The 18,612-nt window shown below is 34.9% G+C and overlaps 1 protein-coding gene across 1 annotated transcript in view; it reads left to right on the top strand.

The window, feature by feature from the left end:
* The window catches only part of LOC109097866 (forkhead box protein P1-B-like), a 189,980-nt gene that overhangs the window by 51,131 nt on the left and 120,237 nt on the right, over positions 1-18,612 (top strand). The window contains exon 5 of the mRNA XM_042758744.1: positions 14,483-14,547. The gene's annotated coding sequence lies outside the window, so the exon portion shown is untranslated. The remainder of the gene's footprint in view (positions 1-14,482; positions 14,548-18,612) is intronic.

The following is an 18,612-nucleotide window of genomic DNA, read 5'->3' as shown; positions in this document are numbered from 1 at the left end:
TGAAGGGCCGTATCTTTTCACTGCCTGTTCCTAAAAAATATGTTCATCATGTTCACACTTATTCTTGACATTTTTGTAAGATATTCAGTCATATTTTTTTCTTTAGAGACAGATAGACAGCACCGAGTCAGTATCTCCCTCTCAAAGTCAAAAGATCAAAGCATCTCTCATCTTGTCCTTCTCAAAGTCTGAAAATCCAGCTTGCCTTTTTTTTTCTCCAGCCACACAAAGTAACAAACGCTAGCCGGCATGCTTGGCCTCAGGATTACGATCCTTCCAGCATAATCTGTCCATCTTTTTAAGCAAATAGCATGGCCTTGCATAACCAAGGAGAACAACTGGAATACGTTGTTCTTGTTGACCCGATGAGGGTGTTTAAAGGCCAAGTTGGATGGGATAATGAGCCTAGAATCTATTTGCCAACTTTAACTGCTAGTTTGACCCTGCAATGTTGACCCATGTGTGAGATTTCTTTCCCAGGTGCTCTTGTAAGCAACCTGTGCTTAGTTCATGTGTGTCTCCAGGCTGGTTTTCGACTGTAATCGCTCAGAGCTGTGCAGTTATGTTATATGTAAATGTAATATTATCAACACATCCAATTTGGTTAAATGCTAGTGTGGGCGGCTGTTTTGATCCTTATAGCCACAACACTTAATTCAGACTTTGGACACTTATTGTGGTAGTTCGGTGACCCTGTGTTTCTAAAAAATTATGTTACAGTGATTGCAATGTGAGTGTTTGGTATATATCTGATTGATCTTTGTCAGGTAGGGAAAAAATGACAAACCGCTATCATGTAGTGTGTGTACCTGTTTCATACTCATATGGAAATTGCTGCCATATATCTAGATCTAAAGTGACGTATTTAAATATTCAAATACAGATCCCAAAAAAATTGCAGGCATTACTATGCATGGAATGTTATTTGTTGGTGTAGAGTGTGTTGGAACAAAGAGCGAACACTGACCATCAGGAAGCAGAAACAGATACAACCTTTTCCCAGAATTGTGGGAGATAAAGGTGTCGAAGCGCTGAGTCTACATATGCATACTGGTAAGTTTTTTAATGGAAAAATATTGGCTTATGCTTTAAAGCAGTGGAGAGTGGTTATAGAAGCATTTTTGTATAAGTTTAATTTTGTTATTTAACAAATTTATATATATATATATATATATATATATATATTTTTTTTTTTTTTACTTTGTGGGATTTTGCTTCAGCTGCAATTAGAATTTAAAGGAAAAATATTTTGAGGACTGTTTCCATGCTCTTTTTCATGCAACTACAATGGTGTGTTTAAGAGTCAAAAATTTTGCTGAAGCACCATAAAATGTCAGCATTTCAGTCATTATTCACTGAAAATCTTGACATCCTGTCTAGATTTCCTTTGTGCATTCATAAGAGAAAGTAGCAATATCTGATTTATAAATAAATGATTCATTTAGATCTTTTGAAGCTATTAATGATTTGTTCACAAATCAATGTAATTTGTAGCTTTAAACACAAGGACTCAATACGGGTTAATTGGTTAAATGTTCAGTTTATCACACAAATAATAGCTCATTGGTCATACTCTATGCACAACTTTTGTGATGCTTATAGTGCTTTTGCGTTCTTTTTCAAAGCTTGAAAGTTCTTGCAATGCACTTGCATGGGCAGCTCCGACCAGCACAGACTTACTCCTATAGTGTTCTGCAGCAAAAAGAATGTCACACATGTTTGCAATGACACAAGTGTTACTAAATGAAGACAGAATTATCATTTTTGACAAACCAGTTTGAGAGTTCTCATGTTGAGTCCACCTCACTGCTGAGCTGAAAATTGCCCTTAAAACATCAGAATTTCTCTCCACATTTCAACACAAAAGACTCTATTGTGACCATGCTGTGCAGATGTTTATTTAAAGTCTCCTCTCTCACACAGTAAAGTACGTTTCACCCAAGGAAAACACACCACCCCCCTTCTCGCTGTGTATGCAAGAGTGTGTGTCCGTGAGTGGGAGGGAAAGAGAGGGGGAGAAGGGAGAGAAAGAGTGGAATAAATTAAGAAACATCAAGTGGTGATTTAGTGGGAGAGATAGAGACGAGACAGAATGTAGTGGGGATGGGACAGACAGACAAGCAGGAGAAATAGAGGGGGTTAAGAGGCATGAGATGTAGAAAGACTGGAAAAAATAGACCGCCTGAACATGTGACAGGGTTAAACACAGTTAAAGATTATCAGAAAAATTTAAAACATCTGTAGCGAATATCAGCTGTAATTATATTTATATAATTACGTAGAATTTGGTAGAAAAATCAGAAATTAATAATTTATATTTATATTAAATTTAGAAAAAAAAAACTATATATATATCATCTCCCCACAGTGGCTGATTTCTTTCAAATTTCTCATCTTAACCTCTATGGCCATTAGTCAAACAGGCACTGTGTTTCATTTCAGTGCTCCTGTAGCTCAAGTGGTAGAGCATTGCATTATCAAGCGCAAGGTTGGGGGTTCGATTCCCCGGGAACACATGATAGGTAAAAATTGATAGCCTGAATGCACTGTAAGTCGCTTTGGGTAAAAGCATCTGCTAAATGCATAAATTTAATATTTAATTTAGTTTAATTTCAATCAGCCTTCATTAACCTTGTCTGAAACTTTATTGGCCAATGGGGGGCATGTTTATAATGAAACATAAATGTTTCCTTATAGAAACTTGTGGCACTTTGGGCAAAGACATAGCATACAAATTTTCATGTTGATCAGACAAATGATTGCGTAGTTATTGCTGTTTTTTATATATTTTTCCCCTCTTATAGCGCCACCAAGTGGCCAAGCTCTGTGATTAGTTTTTTTTGTTTTTGTATGACCTCAGATTGAGTTCTTACATACGTAAGTGTTCTGAGTTTGTCAAAGATACCTTATAGCCGTTTTAGTAAATGTGGCCCTGCTCCTTTCAAATGTTTTGCCGTCCTTTTGTGATGGTGAGTCAAAAGTTAAGCTTATATATATATATATATATATATAATATATATATATATAGTTATATATAGTTATATATAACTATATATATATATATATATATATTATATATATATATATATATATATATATATATATATATATATATATAGTTATTGATATTTACACACCAGAAAATCTTTCTGCACTGGTTTGGTTCCAACTGAGTGAAAAACCTAGGACTAGTTCGCAAAAGTAGGTTTTCAAAAGAATTTCAAAATTCCTGAAAATTTCACCATGGTGACGATTGAATCCGAGCCATGTGTTTTGTCTGTTGTAAGTTTGATCAATTTGATATGCAATAGCCTCATGATTTGAGTGTATGTATCATAGCCATAGCACATTGGTCAGGATGAGTTATGCAATGAAGTTCAGTATGTAGATTTAGGGGTTTAGAACATCCCCAACCCACACGATAAGCAATAATCATAGTGTTTTAGCCTGTTAAAGACTGTAGAAGAAGATTAATCTACCCTAAAGACAGTGTCCAGTGGGGAGGAGAATGCCATTGAAATTAGGGTCTACTTTATTCATGTAAGCCATGATAATCCCCAATAGAGGTGCAGTGTGTCACAGCCAGTCAACAAATTTGATTGTGCTGATCGTGTGACCTTAGTGTATATTAACTGGTTTTACAACAGTTTCCATGGTGGTTACTGTATGATTTATGACTTAAACATGCTGTTTTTGTTTTGTAAAACTAATAAACCAATAATGAGCAAAGGCGTGGATCTGGATTGATTATTTAAAGCTGCTTTAAAAATCTCCCATCATCTCCAAAGATCATTGCTTTTGTTGAATAATTGATTTTTTAAATTAATATCTGATCAAATTAATATGAACTCTGCCTGAAATATTCATGGTGAGTGATAAAACTATGAACTATCTTCAAGATGAAAAATGGCAAGAAAATTCCAAATTAAGATAGAGCCATTAGTCTGTTTTTCATCTCGAGTATAAGAAATAAATGAGGGAATTATTTTTCCAGCTAAATGCAAATTGTGCAACATGTTGGACAGAATAAGGCCTAAATCAAGTAAGGAGTCTGCAACTCAAGGGAATATGAGTAATGATTTCATAAATGTGTGTTTTTAGCAGTTTATAGCAACTAGGTGTTACTAAGTTAGAGAGAGTATGATGTGACCAAATGAAACTTTTGCAACTTGTTTACAGTTTTGACAGGTATATGTCAAATGTAAAATGTAAAAATTTCGTAACATTGGCTCCTTTATTTCCATCATATGATTTATGTTTCTGACATGACTGCAGGCACAAATAATTTGGAAGTTTAATTTGTACTTAATGGCCACAAAGAGAGTTGCCAACTTATTTTTCTTTACATATGAACGTCAGATGACATCATGTCACCCATATGATACACAGTGGATTAGTGGAGATAAACAAAACCATATTCAAAGTGAAGCGTATTCAAAGCAAGCAATCAGCCTAAAGCAATGCTCAGTTAATGTCTGAGTTGTTCTGAGATCTCGCTCTTGATATAGGATGTTCAGCCATTTGAAGGTTTTGCCTTGTTGTTAACATTTAATGTTTACTTACTATGTGCACCATAACCAAATCAGAATTCAGTGGGATTATAAGTTATTGTACACTGTAAAAATTTATATGATCAGTTAGTCTATGCAACATGTCTTTAACTCAAAGTCAACTTAATTTTTAAGTCGTGTACATTTTCAGTGTACAATAAACTTTCAGTGTAAATTAAACTTCCAGTTTCTCTGACTGTTTGGATGGGATTTATGTATGTATGGTGCGGCAACTCTCATGGATATTTTTGCATAACAATGTCTTGTCAAAATTAAATATTCATATTTATCTGAAAACAATCCATGGTTCGGACCGAAATGATAGTTGCTGTAATAAATATAGTCACTTGTAATGATAGTTCTGAATTTTAATGTCAGTTTATGAACTTAATAAAGGCAACTTGCCATTCAATAGCGGATAGCCAGGGAGAAGCAAATGATTTTAAATATTTGATATTTAAATTATTTTCAAATGAACAGAGAAGTGAGCAGAGAGAAGGGTGAGGAGTTCCCCCCGGTGGTCCTTCGGGGGCTTTGTTTCTGTGGCGTTGCTCATTAACGAAGCGAGTTCATAGAACCGGCACGCACACACCGAGCAGAGGCCCTGAGCATGGCGTCGACTTGCACACGCACACTCGCTCTTTGAGGGAAGGCTGACCGAGAAGCTGTCCTGATTAAAATGACAATAGTCTAATTAACTTGACCTCTGTGTCAGTACACAAAACAGTTGCTTGGCCTGCCAATTTCTTTTTTTCTCGCACTATTTCTTTGTCTTCTCCATTCCAGAAGTGAGAGGTGTTTCTCCTCCTGTCATAGCTAGGTGCTCCTAACCATTTCCAAGTTGTGCTAATGGCAATTATTTTCATAAGCTAGTTAAATCCAGGGCCTGCTCTATGTTTCTAACTGCAAATCCTTGAGGGACTTATCTTAGGGTTAGTGCTGCAAGCACCTTTAAGTAGCAGCTTGCTAGTAATTGAGAAAAATATATACTTCTAAATATATTTATAAAAATATACTTATAAATGTTTGTGTTTTATCTAAATCTAAAATTTGTGAAATTGCTCATTTTAGTCAGAACCAGGGCAACTTAGTGGCTAACCTCCCTCACCCTGTTATTCCTCCACCCCGTTCCAAAGTCAGCAAGAGAGAGAGAGAAAGAGATAAAGAGGAAAAGAGATGCCAGACGAAAGGAAAGGAAACCATTTCTCTGACAAGCAGAAGAACACTAAGCCAGATAACGGCGGATCTTTAAAGCTCTCAAACAGACACCATTCTGAAAGTTGTATTTTCCTCTTGCCCCCGCAATCTGTTGCCATTATTCGATTGGTTAATCTCATCTGAGGGTGGAGAAAAAAAAAAACAAGTGGAAAAAAAAGCGAGAGAAGAAAAGAACCGCTTAGATGAGTGGAGTGGAAAGTGCTTTCAGTTCTATTATCCTTCTTTTGGTGATTGCGGCCCATAGGGAGATAATTACGCTTTAGTCTTGAGTTAATGAAACGAAAACTTTCTTTCTTTTCTCTTGGCTGAAAAGGAATGGTTGATCTTTTGTGCCACTATCTGAAGACATCTCCCACCCTTGACAGGGGCACATTGAGGATGCGTTTTGTTTTAGGCTGAAAAAGGCCCCCTCCCTCCCTGTACGCACACACTTGGGCTGTCAGTTGAGCAGCGATATGACACATCCTTCAGCATATTGAGTTGCCGGTTCCTCTCGCTTCAGATGCTCTTCCCTGTAGCTCTGCTGCTAATAAAATACACCCCAGAAAACAAAACAGAGAAATGCTCTCAACATAACACATAGCCTTTACTCAGTAGCTCAAAGCAGAAACAACTTTGATGCAATACAATAATGCAGTTTCGATTGAACAAAATAACTAAAATCTCATGAGCAGCTTTTGTGTAATAAGCAAATTACAATTAGTGTAATTCGAATAACTATTCTTTCAAACTGTTAGTACATACTGTTTAAATTTAGCCTTGTTGCTAATGGAGTCCCAGTTGTGGTCCTACATAATAATAATAATAATAATACTTTTATAACTATAATGCTTTATAGAATTTTAAAATCTCCAAAAAACTTGCTTTTAGTAATACAAAACAAATAAAAAACAGAAATCACTAATAAAAAACAAATTAAAAACAGAAACCTAACATAAAAAACACAATGTATATACACATTGTTGTTTATTGTGAATTGTTAATGTAGTTGTTATTGTATTTTATATAATAATATTTTGTTCTTGTGTGAAGCTAAATGTCTAGTGATAATAATAACAATAATAGTAGTAGTATTTTAAACACTATTAAATAATAATAATAATTATTATTTGTTGTTGTTTTGAATCTAAGTTTCTGGTGCAAATCATAATGTAATGCAATGTAATATAATAATGTATTATTAATAATAATAATAATAATAATAATAATAATAATAATAGTGTGTTTTAGTTGTTGTTGTTGTTGTTTTTCAACATCACAATAATATCTTTAAATCACCATCTCATTAATATGTTTTTATGTCTCTTTTTTTATTGGTGTTGGTGTTTATTGGTGCTTACAGTGTGAGAGAAAAGCAGGTTTGAATTCTGATCATGTCCTGATTCCATTCTTGGCCTCTCTCTCTGCTGTTGTCTGTGAAACCAAAATATCAAAAAACTAAATAATTTAAAAAAATAAAATGGAATATTTATTTTCTTTAAATCATGTGTTTGAGCAGCAAGGTCGTGGTGAAAGTTTGTGTTTGTGCACCATCCCTACAAGTCCACATCTGGTGTGTGAGGCTTTAGGACTGGGAATTCTGACCCCTCCTCCTCCTCCTCCTCCTCTCTCGCGTTTCATCATCTGTTCTGCAGCTCTCCACTTCTCACTCACTCGTTTTTTTGGCCTTGGCGGATCCATCTGCTGTTATTATTTGCCTCTGATAATTGGCTTGAACAATGGAATGCTTGTGTGTCCCTCTCGCTTTTGATACAAGACACCCTGTTTATTTTCTGGAGGTTCTGTCTGTGCTCCCTCTTTCTTTTCCTTTCTCACTCACCTCATCCATCAGTCTTGTTTCCTTCCCCTTTTTCTCTCCACATCTTTCTCCATCTCTCTCCCCGAAAGTTTCTCACTCTCTGCTCTTTTTTTCTTTAAGTGAGTTGTTAAAGTCACGCATGTGAGTGTGTTTATGAATGAGTGTCAGGCTCGGGATTCTTTGTAGGAATGAGTCGTGATTGCTCAGCTTACCATCGATCATGTGACATTACATCCCTCAACAGCCTCTTTAAGAGCGAGAGAGAGAAAGGGAGAGTTGCAAGAAGTAAAGCACCACATTATTGAACTAGACTGACCTAGACCTTTTCACCTCCACCTACACCCTGTTTGTCAAAAGTTGTTTTCATTCCTTAGTTTTACAAATAAAATGAAGTATGTAAGACAAGTGGAAACATCAGATGCAAATCAGCCAGAACAAATTAATGTTAATGACAAATCATCAAAAAAATCAAACAAAATCATCATCATCATGATTATCAATATATTGTTTGAATTTAAATGTGTATAGTGCAAAGCATTATATATATATATATGTGTGTGTATATATATATATATATATATATATATATATATATATATATATATATATATATATATATATATATATATATATATATATATATATATGTGTGTATATATATATATATATATATATATATATGTGTATATATATATATATATATATATATATACGTATGTATAGTGTATGTGTATATATATATGTATGTATTATGTATATATATATATATATATATATATATATATGTATATAGTATATATATATATATATGTATGTATGTATGTATCAAACAAAACATTTGTAGTTTATCTCCAGTGTAGTCCATGTCTTCTCAGCTGTAGTTAGATTAAAGTATTCCAGGGTCAGAACAGGATCGGTATGCATTTCCCAGCAGGCAGTGGTGCAATCGGTGCCAGCCCTTCATTTGTTGAGTGTTTGTGTTTATGCAAACGGAGGCCCTCTTCCTGCATATTCAATCTTCGACTCAGGCTTTTGTTGTGTTTAGACCACATACCTCCAGCCCCCGAGACGAGAGTGCATGTGTGTGCGAGTCAGAGAGCGCGAACAGGGCAAGGCTGCTGGTTGCACACTGCTCGCACCTCACTTACTACTTGATAAAGAGGCAGCTGCTGAAGAGAGGACTTTTGTAATAGTGCAGATCAAAGTGTGGGACGCTGGAATTGTTTGGATTTGGCTTGTGGAGCACTGGGTTATGTTCATGGGTAAGTGTTCACAGATTTTAAGCGATGCATCTATTCTCCCCCTTGCTCGCTGGGCTAAAAATACTGTCTAAAACGCTTACATTTCTGACTGTGCACTTCGGATCCCCCTCGTTCTCACTCTCTCGCTCTCTCTTTCTGAGCAAACCACCCGGTATCTGCCTCCACTCTCTACTGTCCAATTAGATCTCTGCCTCAAAAGGAGAAGTGAATCTGTATTGAGAGATGTTGCTCTTTCCTCACTCACTAAGCTTACTTTTACTCTGTCTCTGAACAGGGAAATGGAATTTGTGGGTTATTGGTATTAATAGTGCACAGGATCTGAGGTCAAAGGAGAGAAGATAACAGATGAGAAAAAGAGAGAGATCTAGAGAAAAAGAAGGTGATTGGTGGGAAGAAAGAGGAAATATGATGTCAGAGTAGATGTTAAAGCATGGTTGAGATCATACATAGACATTAACCATAAAATTGTATGATATGATAAAAAAGAAGTATGTGTAATGTTATCTATCTATCTATCTGTCTATCTGTCTGTCTGTCTGTCTGTCTGTCTGTCTATTTATCTATCTCTCAATCTATATATCTATCTATCAATCTATCTCACATGATACGTCAGAAATCATATATGCCAATTTGCAGAAACATTTTTTCTTATTATCAATGTTTAAAGCAGTAGTGCTGCCTTTTTTTTTTTGTCAGAACAGTGACATTTTTTCAGTTTTTTTTAATGAATAGAAAAGTTCATAAGAACAGCATTTATTTTATCCTTGCTGAATATATATATATATATATATATATATATATATATATATATATATATATATAGATATATATATATATATATATATATATATATATATATAAAAAATGAGAGAAATGAAATAATAAAATATTAGTTTCTCTCAAACTTTTTAATGGTAGTCTATATATATCAGCAAGACAGATTAACCGTCAGATATTTGGCCATGTCTACTGAAATATTTGTGAATGGATAATGCACATTTTATTAGCTTTTTAAAATGTAATCCTTTTATTTCTTATTTTTATTTATTTATTTATTTTGCATTTTGTATATTTAATTTTCTTTTATTTACTGTTTTGTATATATATTTTGTATATATCTTATTTACTATGTGTAGTGTAATATCAGTCATCAATGTATAATGCACATGTAGAATTTTCTGTTTTCAAATTGAGTATACATCATGGAACATAAGTACAATTTTGTGTACATCATATTTGCTATGATTATATTAAATTGCTAACCCTAGCCACTAGATATCAATATTGGTGTTGGTCATTAATAAAATGATAATATTTCACTGCTCATAAAGATAACATTGCATAACTGGGTTAAAACCCTCAGTTTTAGTGTAAGACCTGTGTTAACCCTCATAATCTTAGTCCTTAGCTGTATAATTATCATGTCAGAGGAAGTGAGAATGAGAAATCGCTCTACAGTAGTTCCATGCTCTCATGGCGCTGGTCTGCTCTCAAAAAAGTATAATCCAATTACAAAAAAAGGAAAAGAAAGAAGAGGGGGAGGTGAGTTCAGAAAAGAAAACAAGTGCAGCTTTTTATTTATCTTTTGGATGATTTCATTAGAATGTGTTTTGAAAGTCTGGCTGGGCCATTTCTGGTATCCAGAGTGAAAGAATGCTCTATTCAGCCTGCGCTCTTGCCGGTTAACATTTAAATAGTGTAAAGAAATGCACTGCCTTGTTTGTTTTGGGATAGGAACGAAATACCGCTGCCTTGGTATTAAGACTGTGAAAGCTATGTGTGTGTGTACTCTGTGTACTTTGTTCTTAGCTCAGCACAACGTGAGTGCAGGTCCGAAAAAATATCTAGACTCAGACAGCCTGACATTCAGCAGACTATGTACAGACTCACTCGGCCTCCAGAAGCTCAAGTGACCCACGCAGAAGCCCAGATAAATTAGGTTTTGTGTCTGTTTGCATGTCGGAAACCGCCATTGTTTACATGAACGTGGATGTGCGAAACAATGGGTGAAGCCTGCTTGTAAGTGAATTACAAAAATGACTTTCAGGTTTTTGGGAATAGATTAAATGAATTAAGCTCTGGTGAGAGAGTGAGTAGGAGAGAAAGAGAGAGAGACCTCAGTTCAGTCACCTTTTTGTCAGGCCTTTGTAAACAGCTGCATTTGTCTCAGAGTGAGTCATGCAATTTTCCTGTATTTCAGAGCACAGACAGTGACTTGGAAAATCATGTGCACACCCTAAAAACAAACATAAATGGACTCAATATAGATATCACAGTCTGTCCACTGCTTGGTCTCTCATTCGCTGTTTTTCTTTTTCTGATTTCTCCTTTTCTAATGCAAGTGTCCTTTTTTAGTTCAGCAGTTTTAGTTGTTGTTTTTATTTTCCTTTTTTTTTTTTCAACATACATTTTAATTTTATAGAAGTTTACCTAGAAAAGTTCACCTAGACATTTTGAAGAATATTCACTCTTTTATTTTACCCTTTTTTTTGACTGCGGGTCCGTATGATTTGCTTGCAGTATTGCAAGTCTTATAAAGTCATACAGCTTTGGATATGTAGAAATAAATAAAATTACTAAAATGGATGGAAATATTATGTACAGTTAAAATAAATCAATCTTAAGTATACTAATAGACTACTTTTATGGTGATTTTTGTTCTTTTTATGTTTTACAGTCACTGTATGTTTTCATTTAATACGAAAGAGAAACATGAATGTTCTTCAGATTTTCTTTTCTTTTTTATTGTACTTTTTTAGTGAACTGTCTCTCTAATAGTTTACAACACCATTGTACAATATTTCTGAGCAGTGCTTGTCAGAATGCTTGACACTGGATAAATTTGCTTCCTTGACCAATAGGGAGAAGAGGAGCTGGTCACAGCCTATGAGCTGCACTCAATCTCTGCATAAATTAATATGCTAATGAAGCAGGAATGTTCATTTATGACCCCACCGCAGAAGTAGCCACAGATATGCTATTTAAGTATTCGCAAACCGATTAATGGAATGGCTTTGCTTGGTGGTAAATATTCATGTGCTCTTGTGTTTTTGGTGAAGTGAGGAAAGAGATGGTCCATTAGATGGACTGAAGAGGCGTTCATAATGACCACCAGGGCCTTTTCTGTTAGGATTGGCTTGGTTTTAGCCAGGAAACGGTTGGAGTGTGTGATTCGACAGCATGTACAATGTAAATGCAGTCGAATAAGAACAACATTTTGCAGAAGTCCTCTTCAGGTCTGGTTTTACAAATGAGATTGTTGATATTCATGTGCATGATATAATTTCTAGCCATCATTGTTATCTATGACCAAAGTTTTTATCGGCCATGCAAATGTTTACGATTCTAGGTCAAACACAATTACCTTAATATTTAATTGAAATTATTATATTTTAATCATTTTTATATTTTTGTTATATTAAGGTCACATAAGAACTTTTTTTTTTACTATGTTTCAATTGCATTTTAAGAAATGAATGCTTTTGAGAAATTAGTACTTTTTAAGAAATTATTGGTTTTATGTAGTAAAGGCTGCTAAAAATTCAGCTTTTCCATCACAGGAGTAAATTACATTTTTAAATATATTAAAATAGAAATAGTTTTTTAAAAAACCAAACACCAAACTTTTAAAAAGTAGTATATATGATCTCTGAAGAAAACAGAAAAATTCAGGTAAAAAATCACTTTGGAGCAATTATACAAAAAGTGTCAAAATATGTAATTATGTGTATTTAGTATACATAAACAACTTTTGGACACTGTTGGACATTGTTAGACGAACTAGTGAATTTGAAAAGTGAGTTAATTAGGTCCAAAATTGCCCATAGTTAAAGATACACCTTTACATAAGAACTTAAAGTTGTTTCTTTGCTATCATCTTCAGACAGTATTTAGCCCATGTGCTCATTTAGTTGTCTCTCTAGTTGCCGTGTATCCTTCATAACACTCCCATGAAGCCGATCATCCCAGCAAGTTCCCTGAGCAACAGAAGGCTGGTTCTTTTCCTTCTCCAGCTGGGTGTAGCAGCATGAGCGTATTTATTCACTCCCCGGGCCTCCACCACCCCGCTGCATAAAACACCAGCATTACCTCCAACATCATGCATTCAGTCTGGACTGTTATAGATTTAGCAACACATTACGGTGCTAAAAACTGAAAGGTAACTGCTGTTGTGCGTCTTTCTCACCCCCCCCCCCCACCCCATTCTCAATGCAAAACATTTTCGTCATTAGGACGAGAGAACATTTGTCTAAATGAGCATTAGGCATTTCAGTAAACTCATTTAGCACCTGAGACCTTAGCAGGTGTTTTGAATAAATGATGTTTAGCTTTTTAAACTGAAAAATATGTCACCTGTCACCAAGAGCTATTGATTCATAAAAGCAGTGATGACGTGTTAATTGAAGTCTAATGAATTGGAATCAGCACAAGATACGCGGAAAACGCATACGGTCCTTGTGGAAGCTGGTGTTTTTAGTTGCTGTAAATGCTGACCACCCACCTTAACAAGGGCGTTTAACAGATAATTGATGCAGGTACATGTACAAGTGGCACCAGTGTGTTTTATCTGCGCTCACTTTACCTGAGATAAACAGAAGCACTCTGCTCGAACGGCCAGCCACTGTTTTGACTGCCAAATGTAAACTGCATATTTTTTTCACGTTCGGCTAAGCTTTCATGCTTTTATTCAAATGGCAAAGGGATGCTGGCCTATAGTATCTTTCTTAATAGTCTAGCATGAGAATATGCTCTTAGCGTATATTGAGACTGTAAATGCGAGCTTGTGAACTGTTTGCCTAGCTGTCTTTTAGGAGGAGGTACTTTATAAAAAGGCATTGTGGCAGATAATACTATGAATACATAATAAATACTTTGAAACTGAAATTCATGTATTATGGTTTTTATGTTACACTCCATGGTACTTCCAAGAATACCATGGTATTACCATGGTACGTGTCCAATACTTAATGGTAGTACTGTGACACACCATGTCCAAAAAAAGATACTTTTTCAAAAGATTTCTATTTCAAATAAATGCTTTCTATTCATCAAAGAATCCTGAAAAAAAAAAAAAAAGTGTCGTGTGACCCTGAAGATTGGAGTAATGATGAAAATTTCTCTTTGCCATCACAGGAATAAATTACAATTTAAAATAATTAAAATATAGAAAATATATTAAAATATTGAAAAATCTTACCTGACCCCAAACTTTTAAACTGTAGTGTATATGTCCAAAAAATAGTATTGTTGTGATCTGTTATGTTACTTGTTTTGGTACGTAATCCAGTTTTAGCAGCAGATTTATTGTAAACTCTCGTGTGTTTTCATATAAAGGTAAAGTTTAACTCTGAAAATGAAATGGCTTAATAAGGATGATGAATCGCACATTTCTGTATTGTTGTTAACAGTTGTTTAGTGATGCTGTGGATAAAAGTGCATTTTTTTCTGTTCTCTCAAGTTCTGTTTAGTAAATGATGTACTTATTCGGTATGTCCACAATTGAGTCCTCATTCGTTTTTCTGCATCATCAAAATAGCTTTCCGAAATTGTTTACTTTTAATGTCATTTTGTACGCACACAGATGACTGATGGTTTGTGACAGCTGCAGTAATTTAATATCTACAGCTTTTTCTCTGTTCTTGTTGTCTCTGCAGGGCAGGGAGGTTAAACGAAGCGCTGGAACTGAAGACGGCCGCAAATAAGCAAGTCCTTGGAGAAGGTAAACACATGATTAGTTATTAGACTCCAGTGGAGCTGTGTATGTGTGTGGATGCACGTGTGCATGCGTGTGTTTGTTGACGGACTAGAGGGGGCAGGACTTGTGCTATTATTCTATATCTAGCTTAATGAATCACTTGGTTTGTTGCAGCTCTTGTGTTTGTATGCTTTTCTCAAGGTTGAGAGAAAAGGAGAGGTCGTTTATTTTTATCAAAGTTTACCGCTAAACAGGACGGCTTATTTGCCTAGCTGCACAGGTCTTTTATTCCCTTTGTTTCTAATCTGTTTCTCGGTTTTGGCTTTCATCAATACCTGTCGAGTTGCTGAGAAATCAACATATTTAAAACAGTCATTGTCAATTACTAATAGTACTTTTTAAATAATCCAGGTATAACAACTAGAAAAAAATTGTTATTAGTTGGACCAAACAATAATTGGTATGAAAAGATATTTGGTTTCCAAACAGGTTTCCCACCCTGTCTGCTCCAGAATGGAACAACCCTAAGCACCTAACATGGAGACTGGAGCAAACCATAGAAGTGAAGTAGGGGTGCTCACGTGTATGGAGTCAAAATAATGCCATATATATACGCAAAAAAAATTACGTTTTGCAAAAGAAAATAAAGCTTTTCAAACGAAAATTAAAGTATTGAGGAAAATAATTTTGCTTTTTGCAAATAAAAATAAAGAATTGCAAAACATAAATGATACCGCGCGAAAGCAATGATTTTGCAATACATATTTTTCATGGCAAAAAGCAAAATTATTTTCCTCAATGCTTTAATTTTCGTTTGCAAAACTTTATTTTTTTGCGTATATATACGCCATTATTTTGACTCCATACACTTGTAGTATTAAGGCACAGAGTGTGAGAGGGTTTGAGTTTGTGTGTCTGTGTTCTATCTCTGACATTATGGTGGACAAGGAGGGGACTTCCCATCCTTTCCCATGAGCTCATGCTACCAGACACATTCACACACACCCAAATACGCAAACGTAGTTCACTATGTCTGTGTTTGTTTTCTCTTTCTGTTTTTCTTACCATATACACTTTCTTAAGAAGCTACTCCTGCCTTCTTTAAGCATAAACCTAAGACATTACCAAAGAAGTTTTGCTTTTGGTATGCATGACACCTATGGTTGTAAGTTGTTTAATTCAGTCCACTCCCTGGCAGAAACACACATTTACTTCTATATGGATGACTGGTATAGTCCTATCCCCACTCAACCACACTTCCATAAGTTAAAGTATGTGTATATCCACTTAAACTCTGAGTACATTTTCAGAGAGCTAAACAGCAGGGGAAAATATGATATTTGCATGCTGTGTGCCGCCTGCCAAGGGCTAAATTGGAATGCCTCTGAAGATCATACACTTGATTATTTACTTTATTTGCCTCATCTTCTCGTTTTAAGGCAACCACAAAGATGGAAATACTGAGGTAACACTAAATGAAAAGTTGTATATTGCATTTTAGGGCGCAGGGGTGGATTAGGGTCCATGTAATAGCTCTTCAGAGTACATTTTATTGCTTACTACAAAAAAAAAAAAAAATATTAATGCTTTGTATCAGCATCAGGTTGAAAATTGCTTTGTATTAGCATTAGCATTTGGTAAGCCCTTAATTCCCCTGTTTCTACAGCTGAGTGTGTTTCTATGCATTTACAAGTGCTTCCGATTCGTAGGAGTTCACTTAAATCTCTTTTTCTGCCAAATCTATGAACATAATAAACAAGCCAGCATGGCTAAAGCGCCACACGGGGGAGATTGCTATGGAGAAAGTTAAATGCTTACTCTAGTCACACAGTTGTTTATGCGCCCATGTGCATAACTCCAGAGAGGTTTATAACTCTGCTGTAATAAAAAGAATTTTTTAGAGCAGTAACATCTGAAATGAAAGAATTAGCGCTAGCTTCTTTTTTTTAACATGAAAGTGTCAGCATTTTCCTGTAGTGTGGAAGTGTTTAATGATAATACCTTAAAAATACTGTATGGACAATTACAATAATTATAAATATTGGTATTGCCATGGTATCCAAAACATACTTTTTTTATCTTTTTTTTTTGTTTGTTTTTTTTTGTTTTTTTTGGTACTGTTGAATAAATGTTGGCCATATCTTGAATATAAATTCAACAAATTATAATTTTGTATGATTGGAAACAGTCAAAAAGGACAAAATCTCAGAGGTGGAACAGATCCAAATTACCATGATATTTTTTTTTAAACTAGCTTCTTTTCCTTCTAGATTATTTTTATGATAAACAGCATTTTATCTAACATATTTAACTTTTTTTTTTTCTTTTCTGTGTGCAGTTAATGTAATGCACACTGCTTTGTATAGAAAGGTAACTGATTTCACAATGACATATATTAAATATATTTAGCTGTTGATTTATGCAAAGGTCCTTTTGGATTACTTTTACGGTGCTTTAAGTTAGGTGTCTGCTAAAAATTTCTAAACTGATTCAAAATTTGTTGATTTATTTGGCTTAAAACAGTAAACTGAAAATCTGAAAAAGGCAAAGGTATTAGGCTATTTTGTACAGTTTTGTGCCTATACTGACTTGAAAAAAAAAATAGATGCTGTTTATTAACTAAAAAAGTGTAGAAAGAGGCATTTCTCTAAATGCTTATTAGAAAATGACAATTACAACTCCATTATATTTGTCTTGGTATTGATAACTTAATGAATTCTGGTCTCTTAGAGGAGGAAAGGCTTTGATATAGTTGGTCTGCCACCGTGTCGGAGTGAGTTTTCGTGACAGAATCTTTGTACTGAATGGAAGTGATGGCAGTCAGGCAGGCAGCAGTCTCGACTTCTGTCAGAGGAGTTGTCTTCAGAGAGATGAAAGGGAAATCTGTCCACAAAAACGCGCTGCGAGGAGTGTGTGTGAGAGTGTTTGTCAAATATATCACAAAGTTCAGTTTGTCTTCTTTTTATCTGAAGACATACTCTGTTTTTCTTTCTTGTTTTTTGGCATCACTTTTCAATTTCTTCATCCAACTGAAAAGAGATGACCATATTTTAATTGGGTCAAATTGAACAATGATTATAGATGGTGCTTCCATCATCAAATGAATGCATTTGCTTCTTTTTTTTCTTAACTAAGGTTGTGTTTTTTTCCCTCTAGTCTAGTCTTGTACTAGCAATGCAAACCACACAGTTGAACTCATTTTGGTTAGATGAAAGTGAAATCATTAGCACATTGTTGAACATAAGCAGGTACAGTAAGCAATACAATATGGGCTTAGTCTTAGTTTGCCTTCCTTAAAAAATATACCTTACAATGATCAAATCATGTTCATAAATCATCATAAGCACCCAGCGTTCACTGAAATTTAAAGTATATGCCCATAATGACTCACATAGGTTGATGTTTATTGTTCTCTATCTGACATTTGGTATATTTACGGTCAATATAATTTTGGCAGTGCCTTGCCGTGGTATTTATTTGAGGAACTAAAATCCCTTTTAGGGATGGAGCACCTGGGCCTGCCTGCTTAATGGAATAGCTTTAACATTAAGTAAATAAACGGCTTGCATTTTAAAGGTGTGTGTGTGTGTGTGTGTGTGTGTGTGTGTGTGTGTGTGTGTGTGTGTGTGTGTGTGTGTGTGTGTGTGAGAAAGAGAGAGAGAGAGAGACAGACAGAGAGAGGGGGAATGTATTTGTGTTGTGGGGAGGAAAGGAGATACGCCTACACTGGTTAGCTGAAGATTTGTTGTGGCTTTTAAACTCTGTAATAAGAGTTTGACATTGGACTTTGTTAAAGGTGAAATGTGTAATTTCTGCGTCGATTTTGGCACCAAATGGAATTGCAAAAATTACTGTTTATGCAATAAATTGAAAACAACAACAACAACAAAAAAAACATTGCTTTGGTTAATGATTTATACAAAGGTCCTACCTAAGCACTGTTTTAATGGTGCTTTAAGTTAGCTTTTTTCCAAACTTGGTTCAAATTTTCAGGGTGTCTTAAAAATTTCTGAACTGATTCAAAATTCATTGATTTATTTGGTTCAAAATAATAAACTGAAAACTGTAGAAAGGTAAAGGTTTTTGACT

This window comes from Cyprinus carpio, chromosome A6 (genome assembly GCF_018340385.1).
Source record: "Cyprinus carpio isolate SPL01 chromosome A6, ASM1834038v1, whole genome shotgun sequence".
NCBI lineage: Eukaryota > Metazoa > Chordata > Actinopteri > Cypriniformes > Cyprinidae > Cyprinus > Cyprinus carpio.
Note: the sequence above shows the minus strand (reverse complement) of the source record. Positions and strands in the feature narration are given on the sequence as shown.